Here is a 22,104-nt window from a genome sequence, read left to right as displayed (position 1 = left end):
AGTGTGGCACTATGATATAGATTAATACTTGGAAAATTGTTATTATATTTATTATGTTTATTTTGTTGAGGGTCAATTTTTATAAGAAGAGCCACGGTTAATGACCGTGCGCTGGGTTAGGGTGTAATGCATGTTTTTGCCAGCCGAGAGTATCACTAGCTGACTTTCTGGTGGAATAAGAAGAAAAAGTTGTCAGTACTAGTGATGTGCGATACCACTGATTTTGTTTCCGATACTGAGTAAAATTCAGGCTGATATCGGCAATACCAATATGATACTGCGCAAATAATGTGCCTGGCAAATTTTTAAAAGTTGTGTATTTCATATCACAGCATAAAGAATAGAGAACATTGAATTAATGTATTAATTAAATAAATTATTCATTCATAAATAAATTAATTATATATTAATAATTATTTAATAGTTAATATAAGTAATTTATTTGTTAATTTATTTTAAATTCTGAAATATATTGAGGTAGCGGGGTGATTTACAATACAGCCAAGCTAATGTACAACAGAAAAAAGAAGACAAAATCATATAAATAATGTGAAAATGGCATTTTAAACAATGAAAAAAGTAATTAAAATAATAAAAACATGAATATACATAATTAATCATGAAGAACTACTATATGAATTTGATTTGGCTCCGTTTCTGATCTTTATGACCTCAACTGACTGTTCACGAGTGAGGGAAGGATGGAACGTGAGATGGACAGGTGGATGGGTGCGGCGTCTCCAGTGATGCCGACTCTACATCGGGCCATTGTGGTGAAGAGGGAGCTGAGCCAAAAGGCAAAGCGTTGAATTTACCCGTGTTCCTCCCCTCACCTATGACCATGAGCTTTGGGTAGTGACTGAAAGGACAAGATCACGGGTACAAGCGGCCAAAATGAGTTTTCTCGGTAGGGTGGCTGGGCTCTACCCTAGAGATAAAGTGAGAAGCACTGTCATCCAGGAGAAACTCGGAGTACAACTGCTGCTCCCCTGCATTGAGAGGAGCCAGATGAGGTGGCTTGGGCATTTGGTCAGGATGCCTCCCATACGCCTCCACGGGGAGGTGCTCAGGGCACGTCCCACTGGTAGGAGGCCTCAGGGAAGACCCAGGACACGTTGGAAAGACTATGTCTTCCAGCATGCCTGGGAACGCCTCCGGATCCACCGGGAGGAGCTGGAAGAAGTAGCCGGGGAGAGGGAAGTCTGGGCTTCCATCCAGCTTCCCTGAAGATGGATGGATAGATGGATGGACTGAAGTATCAAAAGTGTAGATATTTGTGTAGATGCTCGAGACGCAATACCCAACCCTACTAATCATGGCAGACTTTGTGGCAGCCGCCGCCGATGACTACTTTTGGACAAATGAGGATCAAAATTGGGATTTTGGTCATTCAAATGGGTGATGCATGGGGATAGAACTGAAAATATGGAGAAAGTAATGCCAATGATTATAGTACTCATGGAAATTGTTTCAGCACTGCTGTGGTATTGTGTTTTGCAGTACAAGTGTTTTGTTTTTTGTTTGTTGCTATACTGTGAAAAAGTTAGTACGTGTTGAGGATGAGCAGACACGCTGATCGTGCCCATGGTTAACCTACAGGGTGGGCCACAGATTTCCATCCATTCATTCATTTTCTATGCCGCTTGTCCTCACTAGGGTCGTGGGGGTATGCTGGAGCCCATCCCAGCTGACTTTTTGGGTGAGAGGCAGGGTACACCCTGGACTAGTAGCCAGCCAGGGAAATTTAGAGTCTCCAATTTTTGGAATGTGGTGGGAAACCGGAGTACCTGGAGAAAAGCCACGCACGGGGAGAACATGCAAACTCCACACAGAGATGCCCAAACGCAGATTCAAAGCCTTATCTTCCCAATTTCCTGACTATGTGGCCACCTTGCTAACCAATAGGCCACCGTGCAGCTCAAGTTTTCATACATAGGAAAAATAATCAGTCATGTTGTACAACCGTTTTTTATTCATGTAATGTACTCTATATGATTACCATTGTTTTGGAAACACAGCGTTTTCCACTGTCGATGAATTTGCATTAGCACAGTTGAAGTTATGCTTGTAATGACGTTGATATGTTTCTTGAGAAGATGTATGTCTCGTATCTTCACCTGATACACCATGGCCTTCAAGTGACCCCAAAGATAGAAATCAAGAGGGGAGAGATATGGGGATCTGATCTGAAACATAAAAAATATACATTCTACATGTTCCTGTGTATGGAAACTTATGCCCCACCCTGTATATTTCCTTGGTTTGCAGCTCTTGCAAAAATAAATGTGTTGTACGGGAGATGAGTTGGCCCATCATTCTCTGCAGTGTTACAGAAGTGAAGTGAAATTAGACATGGTAAAATGCTCAGGAAGTGGAGAAACACCGACCAACGTTCGGTACATTTACATGCACTAAAAAACAAATTATTGCTCCTGTGGAAATTTGAAAGTGACTGAGTTAATTTCTGTGAAGTAGGATTCAATATTAATAAATGCAATGTTTTTGTTTTTCATAAACAGAAAACCTGTTTATGACTTTCTAAATGCGGGTTATAACATTATTAGAGCCCTGTACACATGAAACAACACCCCAATAGTCACTTTTATTCTTTATTTACATGACATTGTGCAGGCTACGGGATCACTGCAGGGAGTTAACAGACGGCTGCCACTAGCATAGCAAGCTGCCGAGCTCATTAGTTAGCCTCTCCAATTTACTTACTCTAGCTAAAAACGTGTTTCAAATGGAGTGGGTAAGAAGGACAAAGAAGCCCAAAAATTACGACTTCCAATGAGAGGAGAACTTTTTTCACGTGTTCTCAGCTACGGCATGTCCCTTTCAGCCATGGCATGTCCGTCTCAGCCAGGGCATGTTGGCTCGGCTCTGCTGGCTCAGTAGCCAGTCTCCATGCAGTGTGAAAGGTAATCTAACCTCATGTCTCATAACATGACTGTCTAGTTGCCACAATACTTGATGTGGCATGACAAGCGAGCTGCAGGTAATAGTGTAGCTAATGCTGTCCTACCTGTATACGGTAGGGCTAGGACCCAGCACAAGGCGGACACAGGTTCCATTTGCCACAATTACATATGGGGCAGAGACAATACTTGAGATATAACAAATATACAGTTCATTAATTTCTAGTCTTCTAAAACTATTTTGTTCATAGAATAGATATGAATGAATGGGCACAAAAATAAACTTCAAATCGAATCAAACACATCATGCATGATAGCCCAAAACACAAAATAATTCTAAAAACGCCAATATTTACAGTTAATACATATTTATACTGAGAGGGCATCCAGAACCAACAGTTGTGGTCTTGCAAAAAGAAGAAGCACCGGTCTTGAGACCCCAACGGCGCCATCCAACAGAACGCACATGAAAGCGCACACAAAAACACACGCCGATCGCCAAATGCCGATAGCTGACCAGCTGACCAGACGTCCATTTTATACATTTTTCTAACAGTGGAAGTATAAGCAGCATCACACTAATAATAATCCACAATATACCTCACTAGATTGTTATGTAGCTCAATTTAAGAGCTAACTTTCATCTCAGTAATTACCATTTAAAATGAAACAAAGTTAGTGAACTTAAACCTAGATAAACATGACAAATGAAAGTAAACAGCTGGACAAGGCAGAGTTGTTTTTTAAATTGTTTTAGGAAACGTTGAACCAGACGCGACATAATGTTTTTAGCGGCGCTAATTTTGTGGTTAATTTAGCACAAACATTGTCTGATGCTGCGGGTGAGAGGAGACGTGCAGGCAGCAATGCATGTGAGGGGAGGGGCAGGTCAGGGAAGAAGTCCCACAAAATTCAAATCAATGCCCCACCAGATATCAAAACATATGTGAGAGGAATTGATGACAGAGAGTCATTTTTATTCTTAAATGAAGGAAAAACAATTGTGCTCCAGCCGAAAGGGTCACATGCAGGACAAAAGGGCAGGTCCTTGAGCACCACTGGGAGTCTATCTGCGCACATGCCTGGTACTGTGTGTCCCCCTGATCTAATGCCAATTGAGAACATTTAAGATGGATGGCAAGGGAAGTTTACAAAAACGGACATCAGTTCCAGACAGTGGATGCCCATTTTTTAAACGGGTGTGTAAATGGTCAGAGTTACACTGAGGAAACATAAAAATGAGTTCTTTTCTACACTAACCAGGAAATGTACACGAACCAAGGAAAAATTGTTGCATAAATTGTCTAATATAAAAAATATGCTAACGGGGGCGTACCCTCACCAAGGTCCACAATGAATGAAAGGACTTTATTCTTAAGAAGCCCTGAGGACTGGGTGGAAAAAGCAAACAGATTAACTGATCAAACAAAAAACAATAAAATAAACTTTGGTACAGTCTTACAGTTGTTTAGGAGAGGTACAGTATTATTCTTATGAGACAAGTCCTAATTTCACAGGAATTAAGTTCTACCACATTCCAAAAACATGCATGTTAGGTTAATTGGCGACTCTAAATTGTCCATAGGTATTAATGTGAGTGTGAATGGTTGTTTGTCTATATGTGCCCTGTCACTGGCTGGCGACCAGTCCAGGGTGTACCCCGCCTGTGGCCTGAAGTCAGCTCCAGCATACGCCCGCAACCTAATGAGGAGAAGCGGCATAGAAAATAGATGGATGGATGGATACTTTCATAGTTAAAGCATAGAAAACCTGCTTAAGACCTTCTAAATACAGTTTTTAACATTATTAGAGACCTCTAGACATGAAAAAACACCTATAGTAACCTTTACACTCCGATTAAACAATATGGTAGACATGGTAAGAGGGGAAAAAAGTCATTTAAGGCGGTACCAGCGCACGCACACCGACTGGCATTGTAGCGCAAGCAACAAGCGTGTAGATCACATGTGTCAAACTCAAGGCCCGCGGGCCAAATGTGGCCCGCGACAGCAATTAAATAGGTCAAAAGCGTGCTTTGATAAAACACTACATTTCCCACAATGCCTGTCGACCACAATACGACGTGACGGCTCACCGCAACTAAACGGCAGTGTCTCCACATCAATGCCAACGAGTTGAATTGACAAATAAATAATGATCCCAAAATGTCCAGGGAGAGAAAAGTTGATGCGGATGGAAGACCGTTTCAAGAAAGATGGGAAGGCAGAGTTTGTGCTGCAAGGAGAATGTCGGTATGCCTTTTGTGTTACGAAGCGGTGTCGGTTGTTAAAGAGTACAATCTCCGTGGGCATTTTGACACTAAACACGCAGCTAAGTACGCCAAAGCTAGCCTTCAAGATAAGCAACAAATTGCCCAAGAATTTAAATGCAAACTGCGGTTGCAGCAGAGTGTGCTCACGAAATCCTCAGCCAAAAAAAGTGCAGCAGTGGAAGCTAGCTTTATCGTGGATGAAGAAATTGGCCGCGCTTCCAAGTGTTTTTTAGAGGGAGCGTTTTTTGAAGCAGTACATGCTGAAGGTCTGTGAGTTAGTTACTAACCTAAAAACTTGACCAATATAGTTGTAAACTGAGTCAACTTTTATTTTGTAATTTTTAGTTAATTACGTATTATTTATGTGTAGCTGCTGTTGCAATTATTTAGTATTTGCAGGTTTTATGTTTGCATGCAGACAAATGATTGTAGTCAAACCATCAGTTGGATGCAAGACTGTGTTTTGTAAAATGCCACATCTGTCATACATGTTGTTAGCAGCTCACAGTTGTTGATTTTACAGTAATTAAGCCCATTTTAACTTTGACAAACACGTTTTGAACAAAAACACGTGTTTTATGTTATTTTTCTTAATTGACTTGGATAGTTTGATCCTTGATTGGTGGAGTAGTGTGGGTTTCATAAGCTGACAAATTCAAATGATTTATGTTACAACAGAGCAACAAGTAAAGATATTTTTTTCTAAGCAACTGCAATGTTTGTCACTTGAATAAGTCATACATTTAGAGTTATGTAACATTAAGGGGTTGTTACGTTTATTTCACATTACATTTGATTACATTTATTTTTATTTATAAGTTACCTCTGGCGCTTTGAGGACAGCCATTATGTCCATGTGGCCCTAAGTGAAAATGAGTTTGACACCCCTGGTGTAGATGTTCAGAGAGCGGAAGAAAAGGAGTGAGACAGTGCAGTAACAGTGCACACAACAGTAATTATTGCACGTTAATAAATATCCACACACACTTACACGCATATATATGGCAACAATTTTAATCGAATTATTTTTTTCTTGGCATATATATACTGCACCTCACCAGACTGTCATGTAGCTCAATTTAAGAGCTAACTTTCATCTCATAGGTTACCATTTAAAATGAAACAAAACGAGATAACTTGTCTAATTTGTAGAATAGTGTTTAAATTCTCTGACTGCACTGCCTCCCTCTTAATCTTCATTAAACATGACAAATGTTAATAAGCAGCTGGACAAGGCAAAGAGTTGCTTTTTTTTAACAAAGCATTGGACCAAAAGTGACAATGTTTTCAGCGTCTCTAATTTTGTGTTTAATTTAGTACCAAACAATGTCAGGGGATTGCACAAACACCGTTATTACCTGGCAGTCTGACGCTGTGGGTCAGAGGAGACGTATAGTCAGCAATGCATGGAAGGGACGGGGCTTTTGACAGAGAGAGCAAATTTTATTTTTAAATGAATGAAAAAAAATTGTGCTCCAACAGAAAGGGCAGGTTCTTGAGAACCCCTAGGGGTCTATATGTGGACGTGCCTGATCCTGTGTGTTCTCCTGATCTAAACCCAATTGAGAACATTTGGGGACGGATAGCAAGGGAAGTTTACAAAGATGGAAATCATTCCAGGCAATGGATGTCCTCCGTGAAGCCATCTTCACCACCTGAAGCAACATTCCCACCAGCCTCCTGGAAACACTGGCATAAAGAAAACCCAAACCATTTTTTCAGATGATTAAGAAGAATGATGCGGCTAATCATTACTGACTCCTTTTTTCAACATTTCCTTTCTATTTTCAGGGGTTTCAGGTTTTTTTAAGCTGTGGTTTTAAACTTCTGATTTCACTTTAATGCTTGTTTGCAATAAATTGTTTACTGAAAACATTTTTTCGTCTCACTCCCATTTCTTCTTTTTGCAATTGTAAGCTTTTCTTAGAACCTCCTTAAGATCCAACAGTGTAAAATGTAAATTCTTGCCATTTTTCAACTGGTCTTAACATTTTGATCAGGTTTGCAAATGAAAAAAGATTTACACTGAGAAAGTACAACATAGGTTTTTTTCTATGCTAACCAGGAAATGTACATTAACCAAGGCTAAATTGTTGCATAAAGTTTCTAATATAAAAATATGCAAACGGGGCGTATGCTCACCAAGGTCCCACTGTAACTATTGTATTTTCACAACCATAAGGCGCACTTAAAAGTCTTAAATTTTGTCCAAAATGGGCGGGGCGCCTTATAATGCGGCGCGTGCCTTATGTGTTCCAGAGTTCCAAAATCTGTAAGTGTTGCTGTGTGACTTTCATGAGCGCTCCGCTTGACTGACTGGGAGCGTCTCCTGCCGACGCGCTGCTTATATAGAGGAAAGGTGGATGTGACTGAGGACAGCATGCGGATGTGAAAGAGGACGCTAAAGGCACTCCCCCAGTAGTTATTTAAGTATATTTTATGAAATGGCGCCATCTATCCATCTGGGCAAGGACTACCGTGGCGCAGCAACATCCAGCGGATTACAAGGAAAAGCTGGATATCTTGTCAATAAGAGGAAGACGCTGCCTAAAGAAAAGTTTCCAGCCGGACCAATCAAACGGGCTGGAAAGACGAGGAGAAAATGGCTCAGTGGCTGAGTGACGTGTACGGAAAGAGACCGGATGTTTTTTCCCCACGCGTCACCAGAGCCGCTGTGAAAATCCAAGTGCAGCAAATTAATTTGGAGCTTGACATAATTCCAGGAGGCTTGACGAAGGAACTCCAACCGCTGGACATCGGTGTAAAAACGGCGTCTAAAGTGAGCCATAGCGAGCGCCGTGGGAACGATGGATGACAGCTAGCGAACACAGCTTCACTAAGACTGTGAGGCAGCGCCGTGCGAGTTACGCCACAATTTGTGAATGGATTGTGGATGCTTGGGCTAACGTGTCTGATGAACTGTTGTTGGAGCTTTCGCAAAAGCCAGCATCATTTCTGAGGCGCTGCATGGCAACGAAACTGACTCCGACAATGGCAAGAGGGAACCTGGTGTGTTTGATGGAGAATTTGCCCCGCTGTTCATTTGGGATACAGAAGATGAGGACTTTGATGGATTTGTGGATGAGGATTGATCAAAAAGAACATGACTACATTGTTAAATACTTCAATAAAGTACAACCGAACTCAGTTTTGCTCCTGCTGGCTTTTTAAAAACATACAATAGCATGCATGCTAGCGTATTGAAGCGTCGCTGGGAGCACTTCCTGTTCCCCAGCATGCTTTGCGGTACTGTTTTGGTGCAAATGCTCTTAAAAGTTACATGTTTGATCTGCAGAGTAGTTAGTTATTGTTCTGCAAAAATAGCAGTAGGGTCTTGTCTGTTTTTGAGTTGCTGTGTGATGTTTTTAGTTGTGCACCACGACTAAGGCTGTTGTGTTAAGTGATGACCGTCCTGATTTCAAGTGGGTTTGATCAACTGAATGAGAGTTCTGCTCTTAATCTGTCCAAAGAACTAAAGGACTGTCACTTCTATGTGACACGGGATGTTTTTGTTTGACCATACCTGCGCCCATTAATACGGTGTGCTTGTATATGTGTTAAATGCAAAAATAGCACCTGTAACTGAGACTGCGCCTGTGAAAATACGGTAGTAACTAGTGTAACTGTAATTCGTGGACTCTGCTCTAACAAACATGTACCATAATGAGGTGAAGTGAACTTTATACTTTAGAAGCCCTGAAGACCGTGTGGAAAAAACAAACAGATTAATTCATCAAACAAAACAATAAAATATACTTTGGCACAGTCTTACAGTCGTGCCGCAGGTTGCAACTTTTATGAGAGGTACAGTGTTATTATTATGAAACAAGTTGTAACTTCACAAGAATTAAGTTCTACTACAACAAAAAGCAGGACAGTAATCCTAATCGTTGATCGCGGTTAATTGCTTCCAAACCCGAGCATTATAAGTGAATTTCCACCAAGTACGATTTCTTATTTATAAATTGAATATTTTCAAAAAGTTGGAATTTGTTATATTGCGCTGTAATTGTGAGTCAGACAATTATCACATTGGTTATTTACAAGATTAAAGCACACAATCGACTTGGTGCCACCTTGTAAGGCATTTTCCAACTCCAACTTAATGACTAAACTCAATATGATATGACTTCAGGGGTGTTTGACTTTGGGGTTGACCATGTCCTTTTGAAATCTAAATGTGATTAACAATCTTCATTTGCATGGAGGACAAATACATATTCTGAAAAAAGGGCTGCAGGAAAAAAGGTGGACGTATAGCAAGTGAACAAATAAAAGGCAGCTATAAAAGTAAGAGTAGCAACAAACTGACCTTGCAGAATCTTACAAGTCAACAAGGTACGTAGACATGAAACATGTTTTGTAGTTTGTATACAATCGGGTTGTGTTTTCATGATTGCATGTTCATGTAATTACTTTGCTGTACACGTTCATAAATACTAAATAAAATACATAAATGGGAGCATTATCTCAGCCATGGGAAGGATGTAAATTTTGGGACACATCATCAGTTGTTGTGCATCTGCTGCCAGATCTGTGTTGCACAGTTTCTTTCGTTCATAGGCCTCTTTGGTGGAATCCTTTGGTGGACCGTGAGCTCTATGACGTAGACCACCTTTAGTGAAGGACCATCGCACCAAGTTTGGCCTGAGGGTGGTGGTTGCAATCTCTGGGGGAAAGATTAGTTGCTTGCCAATATCAACTAGCATCTCCCAATCCCAGGCCATAGCTAGCTCTCCAGTTTCTGGTTTGGTAGCTGCGTGGTTAGGCTGTTTCTGTCCCTCTCGAATGAATGTTGGCACAGGGATGGAATTGGCAGCTCTCAAGGGCTGCTGCCAGACTCTTGAGGACCTGATTGTGCCTCCGGTGTAGAGGCCTTGTGTGAGGCTGGTCCTACAACTGGTCAAGATGTGTTTGAGAGTCGCTGAATTTGGGCAGAGGGTGCAGGTTGGGTCCTCGCCATACCACTGGTGAAGCTTTTTTGGGGATGGGAGCACATCACATGTAGCTCTTATGATGAAGCTGATGTTTCTTGCTTCCATTTTCCAGAGCTGCCTCCAGGTGGCTTTCTCTTCTCCACGCCTTCCCACCTCATCCATTGTCCCTGCTTGCTACTCTTTCAGCCTCCTCCTGACGGCACACTTCCCCTACCAGCATTTTCCCTCTTTTGTGAGGCTGAAGGTTTGTGCCAAATTGCTTCAGGGCTGACGTAGCATGCTGTACTGTGTCGGATGGTGTCCATTTTCTTCCCGTTGACAGAGGTGGTGCAGCATTTCTGACTGTCTGATCTCTGGATTCCTTCAATGTCATCTGTAGTCTCACTTTAGAGCACTTGTATTCTTCAGTGAGGCTCGTGATCCGACTCAAACCAAATTGGACTTTAACCAGGGCAAAATTTCCAATAGATGATGTAAAATAAATGTAGAAATGATGTAAAAAAACTAACACAACACACATTTTATAGACAATAGACAATATATACAGTTTTACATGCTGAAAGTGATGCAAAAAAACATTTACAAATGGCAAATGAATGGACAGCTGAACATTTAACATCACTTTTACCTAGTGTTGCAAAGAGGGAGAGGGAGGAGAGGCGATTATGCTTGGAGGGCAACCCTATTTTTACTGTTATTGCACTGGTGGTGTCATGTTCCGCAGGACAGAAGTGAGCACTTCCTGTCCTGTGCTCTTATTTTGGAGTGCTGCACTTCCTGCTGGGGGGAAGCTGCACTTCCTGTCCTGTGCTCTTATTTTGGAGTGCTGCACTTCCTGCTGGGGGGAAGCTGCAGCGGCTTTACCGCAGTGCTATGCACAGCTGTTCACAAGCCCAGCTTCGTCACAGGTACGGTGCCGGTTCAACCCGGTGACACATGGGGCAGTGAAAGGTTTTTTAACATGAGCAGTTTCACATGAAAAAAGACAATGCCACAAATACGACATGGAGAAATTAATATTTTAAAAGATAGTTTGGATTTTTTGACATGAAGTTGTATGACATCCCCATCAACAGTGGAGTGCATCATTGGTAACTTACCCCCTACTTCGTCCCGTGACCGAGTTCTGATTTTGGTGATAAGGAACATAGTTCGAGTCAGTTGGTGGGGCCCCTTAAATAAAAAGTTTGGCTTCTCAAAAGATTATGCACTCAAAAGAGTAACACATTAGCATCACAAAAATGCCTCCTCCAAAAAAATCAGACCTCACAATCGCTTGGCATTACTTTGTCTCCCGTTGTATCACTGCACGTCCATTGTTGTATATATGTTCCGCATCAGATGCAGATGCAAGACTCTCGCGTTGCAGCATTCTTCTGCACATGTAAACACTGTGGAACACATCCACAACAAGGGACAGTCGACAGTGTGCGCTGATATACGACGGGAGAGAAAGTAACGGCGAGCGATTGTGATGTCTGATTTTGTCGATGAGGTATTTTTGTGATGCACATACGTATATTACTCCTTTGGACATATATTGTTGTGAGAAGCCAAACTCTGTCACGATTGGCTGTAAGCCAAGTGTTGGAACCCAAAATGCAGAAGGAACAAGTGCTGGGTGAAAAATGTACGTTTATTACCGCAGGTAATAAATATACAAAAATACAACAAAAATACAAAAACACTCAACTAAGAAACTCAGGGCTAAGGCCAAAAAGTCTAACAAAAAACACTGCAAAGCAGGGAAAAAGACACACGGTAACTAAGGTAGCTGTAGCAAAAAACGGCATACAGAGAAGGAAAAAGCACGTAGCTAGGAATCACAATGAATGCAAGGCAAGGAGTAATAAAGACCAGTTGGGAGCCAAGGTAGGAAGGTACAGGAAGCAGGGTTGGCAAAGGAATAACTGGCAACTGGTTGTGGTCTGGCAGCAGCTGATAAAGGCCCAGGTAATTGCTCACAGGTGAGTCGTATGAGCAATTAGGATGAGCAGTGCACTGCAACAGAAAAACAGATAGGCGGCAGCAAAGCAACAACACAGAATGTGACTGTACCCCCCCCCCCCCCCCCTCACAAGTCGCCCCTTGGCGGCGTACCTGGTTTGTCTGGATGGAGAGAGTGGAAGTCGCTTAAGAGAGTTGGGTCGAGGATACAGGAGCGGGAGACCCACGATCGCTCTTCAGGTCCGTATCCCTCCCAGTCGACCAGGTATTGCACCCCCCTACCCCTTTTTCTCGAGTCTAGAATGGCCTTCACCGTGTACGCTGGTAGGCCATCGATCATCCGCGGAGGGGGCGGAGCCACAGCAGGAGGGCACAGTGGACTGGTGGATACTGGTTTGAGGCGAGAAACATGAAAAACAGGATGGATCTTGAGGGCAGCGGGGAGCTTGAGCTTGACAGTGGAAGGGCTGATGACAGTCTGGATGGTGTATGGTCCGACGAATCTGGGTGCCAACTTTCTGTTGGTGTTAGCCAAAGGTAAGTCCTTGGAAGACAACCAGACCTCCTGGCCTGGTTGATAGTTCGGGGCCGGGGTCCTGTGTCGGTCTGCTAGTCTGCGATTGCGGGCTGCAGTGCGTGAGAGTGCAGCCCTCGTCTCACGCCAAATCCGGTGGGACCGGCGGATGTATTGATGTACTGACGGTATTGCCGCTTCTCTTTCCTGGGCTGGAAACAATGGCGGCTGGTATCCAAAAGCGGCCTTGAATGGGGAAATACCAGTAGCCGAGCAGATCAGTGAGTTATGGGCGTACTCGACCCAGGGGAGGTGGGAGGACCATGCGGAAGGGTGGCGATGGCACACACATCTCAAGGCGGCCTCCAGGTCCTGATTGGCCCGCTCAGTCTGGCCGTTGGTCTGAGGGTGGTAACCAGAAGACAGACTCACGGAGGCCCCCAGTGTCCTGCAGAAGGATCTCCAGACCTTGGACGCGAATTGGGGCCCCCGGTGGGATACAAGGTCGGCAGGGATGCCGTGAAGGCGAAAGACGTGCTTGACCAGCAACCGAGCCGTTTCCATGGAAGAAGGAAGCCTGGAGAGAGCAATGAAGTGTGCCATTTTGGAAAATCTGTCAACCACATTAAGTATCACCGTATGTCCTTGAGAAGTCGGCAACCCTGTGATGAAATCGAGTGCGATGTGGGACCATGGACGGGAGGGCACCGGAAGTGGTTGCAGAAGTCCCGCTGGAGGTTTATGAGATGACTTGCTACGGGCGCAGACTGAGCAGGCAGCGACGAAAGCCTTGACGTCGGAAGTCAGGGATGGCCACCAGAATCTCTGTCCTAGAATGAACTTGGTGCGGCCAACCCCTGGATGACATGCCACCTTAGAGTCGTGCCCCCACTGCAGGACCTCGGACCTAAGGGAGTCAGGCACAAACAACTTGTCCTCCGGGCATCCGTCAGGGGGCGTGGTCCCAGTGTTGGCTTCCGAGACCTTCCTCTCCACCTCCCACTGGAGAGCTCCAAGTACCCGGGCCACAGGCACAATGGTGTCCGGAGTCGTGTCAACCTCCGCCGGGCCGTAGAACCTGGAAAGTGCGTCAGGCTTCACGTTGCGGGACCCCGGCCTGTAGGTGATGGTGAAATTAAATCTTGTCAAAAACAGAGCCCAGCGGGCTTGGCGAGAGCTGATTCTGTGCGCGGCTCTTATGTAGGCTAAGTTCTTATGGTCGGTGAGTACGATGAAAGGTGTGGCTGCGCCCTCCAGCCAATGCCTCCACTCCCTCAGCGCAAGAACGATAGCCAGCAGCTCTCTGTTCCCCACATCATAGTTCCCCTCTGCTTTGGTGAGGCGACGCGAGAAGAATGCACATGGGTGGAGCTTCTGGTCGACCGGGGACTTCTGGGAAAGGACCGCTCCCACTCCTGTATCCGAGGCGTCAACCTCAACAAAAAATTGAGCAGACGGGTCAGGGTGAGAAAGAAGGGGAGCAAAGGTGAACAATTGTTTAAGCTTAGTAAAGGCTCTTTCAGCCTCAGGGGACCAAATAAATCTCTGATTAATGGATGTTAGCCTCGTCAGAGGTTCCGCTATGGAACTAAAGTTCCGAATAAACCTTCTGTAAAAATTAGCAAAGCCCAGGAACCTCTGTAAAGGCTTTCTTGCTGTAGGAGTTGGCCACTCGACCACCGCCTGAATCTTGGCGGGGTCGGCCCTAAGTTTGCCACACTCCACAATGTATCCTAAGAATGAAACAGAACTGGTGTGAAAGTCGCATTTCTCCGCCTTGACGTAAAGTCTATTCTCCAGAAGGCGTTGGAGTATCTGGCGGACTTGCTGAATATGTTCCTGGAGGTTGTGAGAAAAAATTAAAATGTCGTCAAGGTAAACGAAACAATGCTTATTTATAAGGTCGCTAAGCACATCATTAATTAAATTCTGGAATACGGCAGGTGCGTTAGTTAATCCAAATGGCATGACCAAGTATTCAAAGTGTCCCATGGGAGTATTGAAAGCCGTTTTCCACTCATCCCCATCCTTAATGCGAACCAGATGATATGCGCTCCTAAGATCCAATTTAGTAAAAAATTTGGCGTTATGTAAGGAGGAAAACACTGAGTCCATGAGTGGCAATGGGTAGCTGTTACGGATGGTAATCTCGTTTAGACCGCGGTAGTCGATACAAGGGCGGAGCGATTTATCTTTCTTCTCGACAAAGAAAAAACCGGCTCCCAGGTGAGACGAGGAAGGTCTAATAAGTCCCGCTGCTAATGATGAAGAAATGTATTCTTGGAGTGCAAAAAACTCTGGACCGGAAATATTATAAAGCCGAGAATTCGGGAGCGCAGCGTTGGGTACTAGATCTATCGAGCAATCGTAGGGGCGATGCGGGGGGAGGGACTGAGCCTGATCCTTGCTAAAAACTTCGCTAAGATCATGGTAACAGCTAGGGACATTCCCGAGGTCAATCTTTTCACGGGACTTAGCACAAATGGAATCACTGCTCATAGCGGAGCGCAAACAGACATTATGACATGATGGACTCCAATTAGATATACGGCTGTTGACCCAGTCAATAGAGGGGTTGTGACGTTTAAGCCAAGTGAGGCCGAGGACGACTGGGGCGTCTTGTGAGGGAATAATAAAAAATCTGATCTCCTCATGGTGGTTACCAGATAACTGTAACGCAACAGCTTCAGTCTGGTGCGTAACGACCGCAAGTTGGTTCCCATCCAAGGAACGAACTTCCTTAGAGGCTGGCAGTCTGACGAATCCTAGGCCTAATTCTTTAGCTAGGTCAGTGTCAATAAAGCAGTCGTCCGCGCCAGAGTCTACTAGAGCAGTAATGGGGCGCTTGGTTCCCCCCCCAGAAATAATTCCATTAATTTGGAGTCTCTGCTTAGCATAGCAATCATCCATAGGGGTGTCCACATACTCACAGTCTGAGCTCAGGTTGCCCTTCTTCTCCATTGTATGAGACGGGGTGTCAGCGCTCGGCTCCTTGTGGTCTCTGTCCGAGCAGGGCGTGGGACGCCGAGGGGGACGTAATGGACATCTAGCGATGTGATGATCTGGTTCCCCACAGTAGAGGCAGAGGCGAAGGCGGCGCCGGCGAGCCCTTTCCGCGGCGGTGAGTCGGCGTCCTCCGAGTTGCATAGGCACCTCCCCGACGTCGGAGCCAGCATAGCTGGGTGGAACATCAGTTCGCCGTGGAGTAGAGTGGGTTCTGGCGTTTGTGGAAACTGGAAATCCGGCTGACTTGTCCTCCTCGTGGAACTCGCGGTCTCGCTCCCTCAAGCGATTATCCAGGCGGATAGTTAAATCAATTAAGTCATCCAGTGTCTTGGAGCGTTCGCGCACTGCTAGCTCATCCTTTAGTCGTGGATGCAATGCCTTACGAAAAATCCCGCGTAAAGCGGTGTCGTCATATCCACTCTCGGCTGCTAAGACTCGGAACTCCACCGAGAAGGCAGCTACAGAGCGTCCTCTTTGCCTTAAGTCTAGCAAGCGGTCACCTGCTTCACTTCCCCTTATCGGATGATCAAAAACCTTACGTATTTCCGACAAAAAATAGGGGTACGAAAGACGTGCGGCGGGCTTAGCCGTGCTTATGGCAACCGCCCATGAAGCCGCTTGGTCGGTGAGCAAGCTCATAATAAAGGCTATTTTAGCTGCATCTGTCGAGTAGGTTGAAGGTTGTTGGTCAAATACTAAAGAACACTGGTGTAAGAATTGGCTACATGACATAGACTCACCCGAAAAGCGTGGAGGATGCGGAATGTTCGGTTCGCGAGCGGGAGGTGCGAGCGTATCTACTGCTGCGGAACTCACCGGAGGAATAGCAGGGGGGGGTGGAGGAGGTGCTAGAGGTCCGGCAGTAAGTGCTTGCTCTAGGCGTTGGTCAATTGAACCAACACTGGATGCTAGCGCGGTAATAGCGTCCACCATCTCGCATAAAGATTTGTCGTGGCTCCCCACCAGCTGTCCTTGATGATTCAGGGCAGAGCGCAGGTGTTCCAGATCAGCGGGTTCCATTTTGGCCAGTTATTCTGTCACGATTGGCTGTAAGCCAAGTGTTGGAACCCAAAATGCAGAAGGAACAAGTGCTGGGTGAAAAATGTACGTTTATTACCGCAGGTAATAAATATACAAAAATACAACAAAAATACAAAAACACTCAACTAAGAAACTCAGGGCTAAGGCCAAAAAGTCTAACAAAAAACACTGCAAAGCAGGGAAAAAGACACACACGGTAACTAAGGTAGCTGTAGCAAAAAACGGCATACAGAGAAGGAAAAAGCACGTAGCTAGGAATCACAATGAATGCAAGGCAAGGAGTAATAAGGACCAGTTGGGAGCCAAGGTAGGAAGGTACAGGAAGCAGGGTTGGCAAAGGAATAACTGGCAACTGGTTGTGGTCTGGCAGCAGCTGATAAAGGCCCAGGTAATTGCTCACAGGTGAGTCGTATGAGCAATTAGGATGAGCAGTGCACTGCAACAGAAAAACAGATAGGCGGCAGCAAAGCAACAACACAGAATGTGACAAACTCTTTACTTAAGTGGCCGTGCCAACTAACCGCACCTAATCATCACCGAAGTCCGACCAGAACTCAGCCCACCGGACAAAGTGGGAGATAAATCACTGTTGATGCACTACACTTCTGATGGGCATGTCATACAACTTCATGTCAAAAAATCCAAACTTTCCCTTTAACATCATTTTGACCTAGTTTTGCAAAGAAGGAAAGGAAGGGGAGGAGATTGCTTGGAGGGCATGCTACCCCTTTTTATATGTTACGACACTCATGTTGCACACAAAATCTATGCAGATAGGTCTGTTCAAGATTCAAATAACAATGCCACAAGCAAGACGTATGATATTGACAAATTAGCATTTAACATATTACCTGCTCTGTGGTTGGTTGGCGACCTGTCCAGAGTGTACCCCGCCTCTAGCCCGAAGTCAGCTGGGATAGGCTCCAGCATACACCCGTGACACTAATGAGGATAGACAGCACAGAAAATGGATGGCTCCGGCTAGCTCCCATTGAGCCACACCAGCAACAACTACTGAACACCTTCCATGGTTTGTGGTCTCTGTTTTATTAACGTCGTTACTCGCTTTGCAGCATTCTCTCACTTGATTACGTTGTTATTCTTCAGGGTCGTAGGCCTATTTATTGTTGCTGAGGGCTTCCAGTACATCCTGCTGATGCCATCCTCAAAGTTATTCTTCTTTCTTTGAATTCAATAGTGATATTCACTCTCTTTGGAATGTTGCTGTCACTCCTTTGTACTTATAGCTCATTTAGAGTTTGTTGCACTCACTGAAAAAATGCACACACAATAGTCATCAACGCAAGGGTCCATTGTTTTGGCCATTTCATTGCATTACATGTACTGTATGTGCCTGACAGGCTGCTGTACTAAGGGTGAACTAAGGCTGAATCCCAATTTTATCCCTGAGCCCTTCCCCTTTGTCTTACCTCTTGTCTTACCCCTTCCCGACTCCTTAATGTTGGCTGTTGGCTAAGCTGACATCCATCATGGACAACACCTCTCGCTACACGACACCGTGAGTTCCCTTAGCAGCTCCTTCAGCAGCAGACTGTTACACCCACGGTGTAAGAAGGAGAGGTTCCGCAGGTCCTTCATACCAACCGCTGTCAGGCTCTACAACACCTGCACCACCTGAACCATGTTGTAGTCAATATGCATTCTTTACACTGTACTCTTTACTTGCGTATCTTGCTTGCTGCTGTAACAAGTGAATTTCCCCGCTGTGGGATAAATAAAGTACAAATACAAATACAAATACAAATACAAATACAAAATTCTCGTGAACGCGTAAAACCGAGGAGTAAAGGTTAAGATGATGGGTTGGGGTACAATTGGGATTCAGTATTGTGAGATTTTGTCTTGGGACGTGATCCAAGATGGCTGCGTAAACAAACCAACCACAGATACAACAGTTTGTTACGCACCCCAGTTGCACGATAACCAAGTGGGGGAAAGCAATCCGAGGGAAAGTTTTTTCGCAAAAGCTTTTGGTGTTAACCGAAAAACGCACAAACCGGGGTGGACGTTAACAGCGGTACCACTGTATTTGCATTTTAGTTAATTTAGTTAGTTCATTTAGCCATGTTATGCTTGAAAGTGCTTAATTAAATCCAAGAATAAATGCAGTTTGCTTAAATATGCTTTTTTTTTTTTACTACCGAAAAACAACAATCATTTATGAATTAATACATTTTTCAAAAACCGTGATAGAATGTGGGAGCTATGTTCGAACTGCATTGTAGCGAGGGACGACCGTACACTAAAAAGGCCTCAAATCAAATTCAGATTTGTGTCGAATAGTACAAAGTTTGTTTCACACTATTAAAGGCAAAAAAAACAGTCAGGCCAACAAGGTGTCCTGATGAGCATCTACCACTCTGAAGAAGATGAACTGCACCTGGGACATGCTGGATTAGTCTTCTCGGTTTGCTAAGCTTTCACCAGCGTCTCCCAGAAGACTCACTTGGTGCTCCCTGCTCTCCAGCTTGGCTACTCCCCCAGCAGTAGCGTCGTCTGTTATCCATTGTGCCTTTATGTTTCATTATTCTACTCACCATCGCCCTTTGTTGTTTAACCATGTAGGGACTTTATTAAAAGACTTTTTTACCTGCACACATGCCTCATTCATCTGCATCTGGGGTGCAGTCCTAGTCCACACATAACAAAGAAAAAGAAGATGTTTTAGTCCAGGTGTTACGACACTGACAATGATTCATTCTGTACAAAAAGAAAAATAGAACACGTTATACGAGCAGCACACGAATACATAGTCACACATCGCTACATTGAGGAAGGTCAACACGACTTTTCTTCTTTTTAGTTCACTTATTGTCCCTTCAAAGCAATGTGTTTGTTGCATCCCAAACATAGAGGCAGGCGTATAAAGACACACGAGAGCGCCTTTGTAGATTTGAAATCCAAACAAATGTAACGTTCTCCATCACAGGTTGCTGTACTGAACAACACAATTAAATTGTTGCTCTTGGCTGAACGCGTCGCCCTGCTCTTCACGCCCGATGACCCAAGATTGACCTATCACTTTCACGGCACAACAGACAGAAGCACAAAAGGACTAGAAAGGGCGTTGTGAAAGAAAACACAACAGGAGCAATGAGTATATTTTTACTTTCTTAAGTGAAGCCCTGACGTGCTTCATACGTAGGCTGTTATGACCGTGAGAGGGTGTGGTGAATACCAACTCACATACTACCGTGAGTTGATTACAACTTCTTTTCATTTAGGAGTCACTCAGCATTCTTTAATGTTCCCCATGCCAAATGTTGGTCAAGAAATGAAATATAGTGTCCAACCTCTTAGAATTACAGCTAAAATGTCAAGGAAAAGTCATCAAGAATTCCCAAATGTGTGCTGTATGTTATCATAGCAGTGTTGCTGTTAATAATGTAATAACTCTGATGCTGTTTTCCATTCTCTGTCAGGCCCAGTAATGCGGAGGTGCATGTCTGATGAGAAGTGCATGTGGTCGACAAAGACCGCTTTCAAGAGCAAACCCTGCTGCAAAGAAAACCTCTGCAATGCATAATAGCAGGGGAGCCTTGATGTCCATGAATTTGGGTTCAAGACCACCTGGCAGAACAGCTTCTTAGTAGTTTAGTTGTCTTAGTAAGCATTTAAGTAGCCAGCTCACCAGTTGTAGCTGTGGAGTACAAGACTGATTATACTTGTATATTTGACACAATGATCTGACATAATCGACAATGTAGTCATGCTATTATATTGTTCTGAGCAGTGAAATGAAAGATTTGATGTGGCACTATGATATAGATGAATACATGAAAATAGTTGCCCCCCCGCCCCCCCCCCCATTTAATTGTGATGTTTAAGTCACTTTTTAGAGGAGCCACTGTTGATGTCTATTGCTGTTTATATGCTGTTAGTGTAATATAGGTTTCCGCCAGCAGAGGGTGCCATGTGCATCAGTAGCTGACGTCCTGGTGAACTACGAAGAAAAACTTGTTAGTCAGTACGTGATGAGACGTGTGCAGACACACATCGAAGGTGCCCACGAATAATCTATATTTCCTTGTTTTGCAGCTTTTGCAAAAATAAATATGTTGCACGGGAGATGAGTTGGCCCATCATTCTCTGCAATGTTACATTGACATACCGCCAGCAATGAACTGTCGCAGAAACCCAAGCACACTTTTGTCATCGACTGATCAGTCATCATCCTCATCCTCTTCCACAGATGGCCAAATGATGCGGTGCAGGATTAACTGCATGCATAAAGATAGTTACGATGTTCTGGTGAAAATTGTTGGTGAAGTGTGTGTAACAGGTTTACTTTGGTTATTGTGGTTCCACTTGTTCTAACAGTGCTTGGAGTAATGGCTCAATAGCGCCCTCTCTCACTCGTGGGCTACAGTAAATATAGGGCAGAGTGTAATTGCAGCTTTAGTTCTTCAGCCCTGTGACCCGAGGTGAGTAGAGGAGCGCCCCTCTATGCAATTGTATGGTTAGCTGTGATGCTAATGTAACTCATTGTCATTGTAGTCTGTAACAACCCTCACGGTAGTGACCAGTGCACATTGTCTCACACCAGGTACGTGTTTTTTTATTGTTTATGTAATCCATATTATACATTGTTCATGTTTTTTTTTAGTTCATCAGCCCTGTGACCTGAGAAATAAACGGTGTCACTGTCTGCAAGAAGCTCCAAGTCTCCTGTTCATTACCACAAATAAACACAACACAGAGCTCAGGAGACCTGCACCACCCAGCGCTACAGTGCCTTCAGCGGGGGTTCCATGTGTCATGGGTAGATTTCATATCCAGAACAGGAAAACACAGGAAGGCGCACAGTAGATGGGTTTGCCTATAGCTGCAGTGAATATACTACATCCGAATAAGGCAGTGCCAAATAAGAATGATGTGAGGACACGTAGATTTTATCTTGTGTAGACAATAGTAGGGGTGTGTAAAATGACTGCCTGTTAAGCCGAGTCGCTAATGTGATTTGTTCTGAGGTCAGAGGGAGCTGAACTGTATAGAAGGACAGCAGTGGTATTGTAAGACGGTGGTCATAAGTGGTACACTTCATGACATGTATGAGAGATGCAGGACAAGGTGGTGGTTTGTGGAATAGGAGGTATTCTAAATTAGGAAAAAGGGTTAGCTTCAGGAAGAGAATGAGAGAGAGCCACATGAGAAAGCTCTCAGAGTTCTAGAATGTATGTACTGGATGTTTTTAAGTGTATCATTAAGAGCAACAAAGTTCCAAAGTATCATGTGTTCAAAGTTCAGCAAGAATAAAAGAAAAGGTGTGCAGAGAAGAGGCGGTGGAGTGCAAATAAAAGTATTTTAATAGCACAACAAAACCAAAAGCGACAGAGGAAAAGCCCTGTGGAAAAATAATACGAAAGTAGTATAAACAGGCAAGTCAATTCTTTTAGGTGACAGCACCGGTAAGGAGACGAGGTCCATCAACAATAACAACAATAAATC

Source organism: Dunckerocampus dactyliophorus, chromosome 4 (genome assembly GCF_027744805.1).
Source record: "Dunckerocampus dactyliophorus isolate RoL2022-P2 chromosome 4, RoL_Ddac_1.1, whole genome shotgun sequence".
Lineage (NCBI taxonomy): Eukaryota > Metazoa > Chordata > Actinopteri > Syngnathiformes > Syngnathidae > Dunckerocampus > Dunckerocampus dactyliophorus.
Note: the sequence above shows the minus strand (reverse complement) of the source record.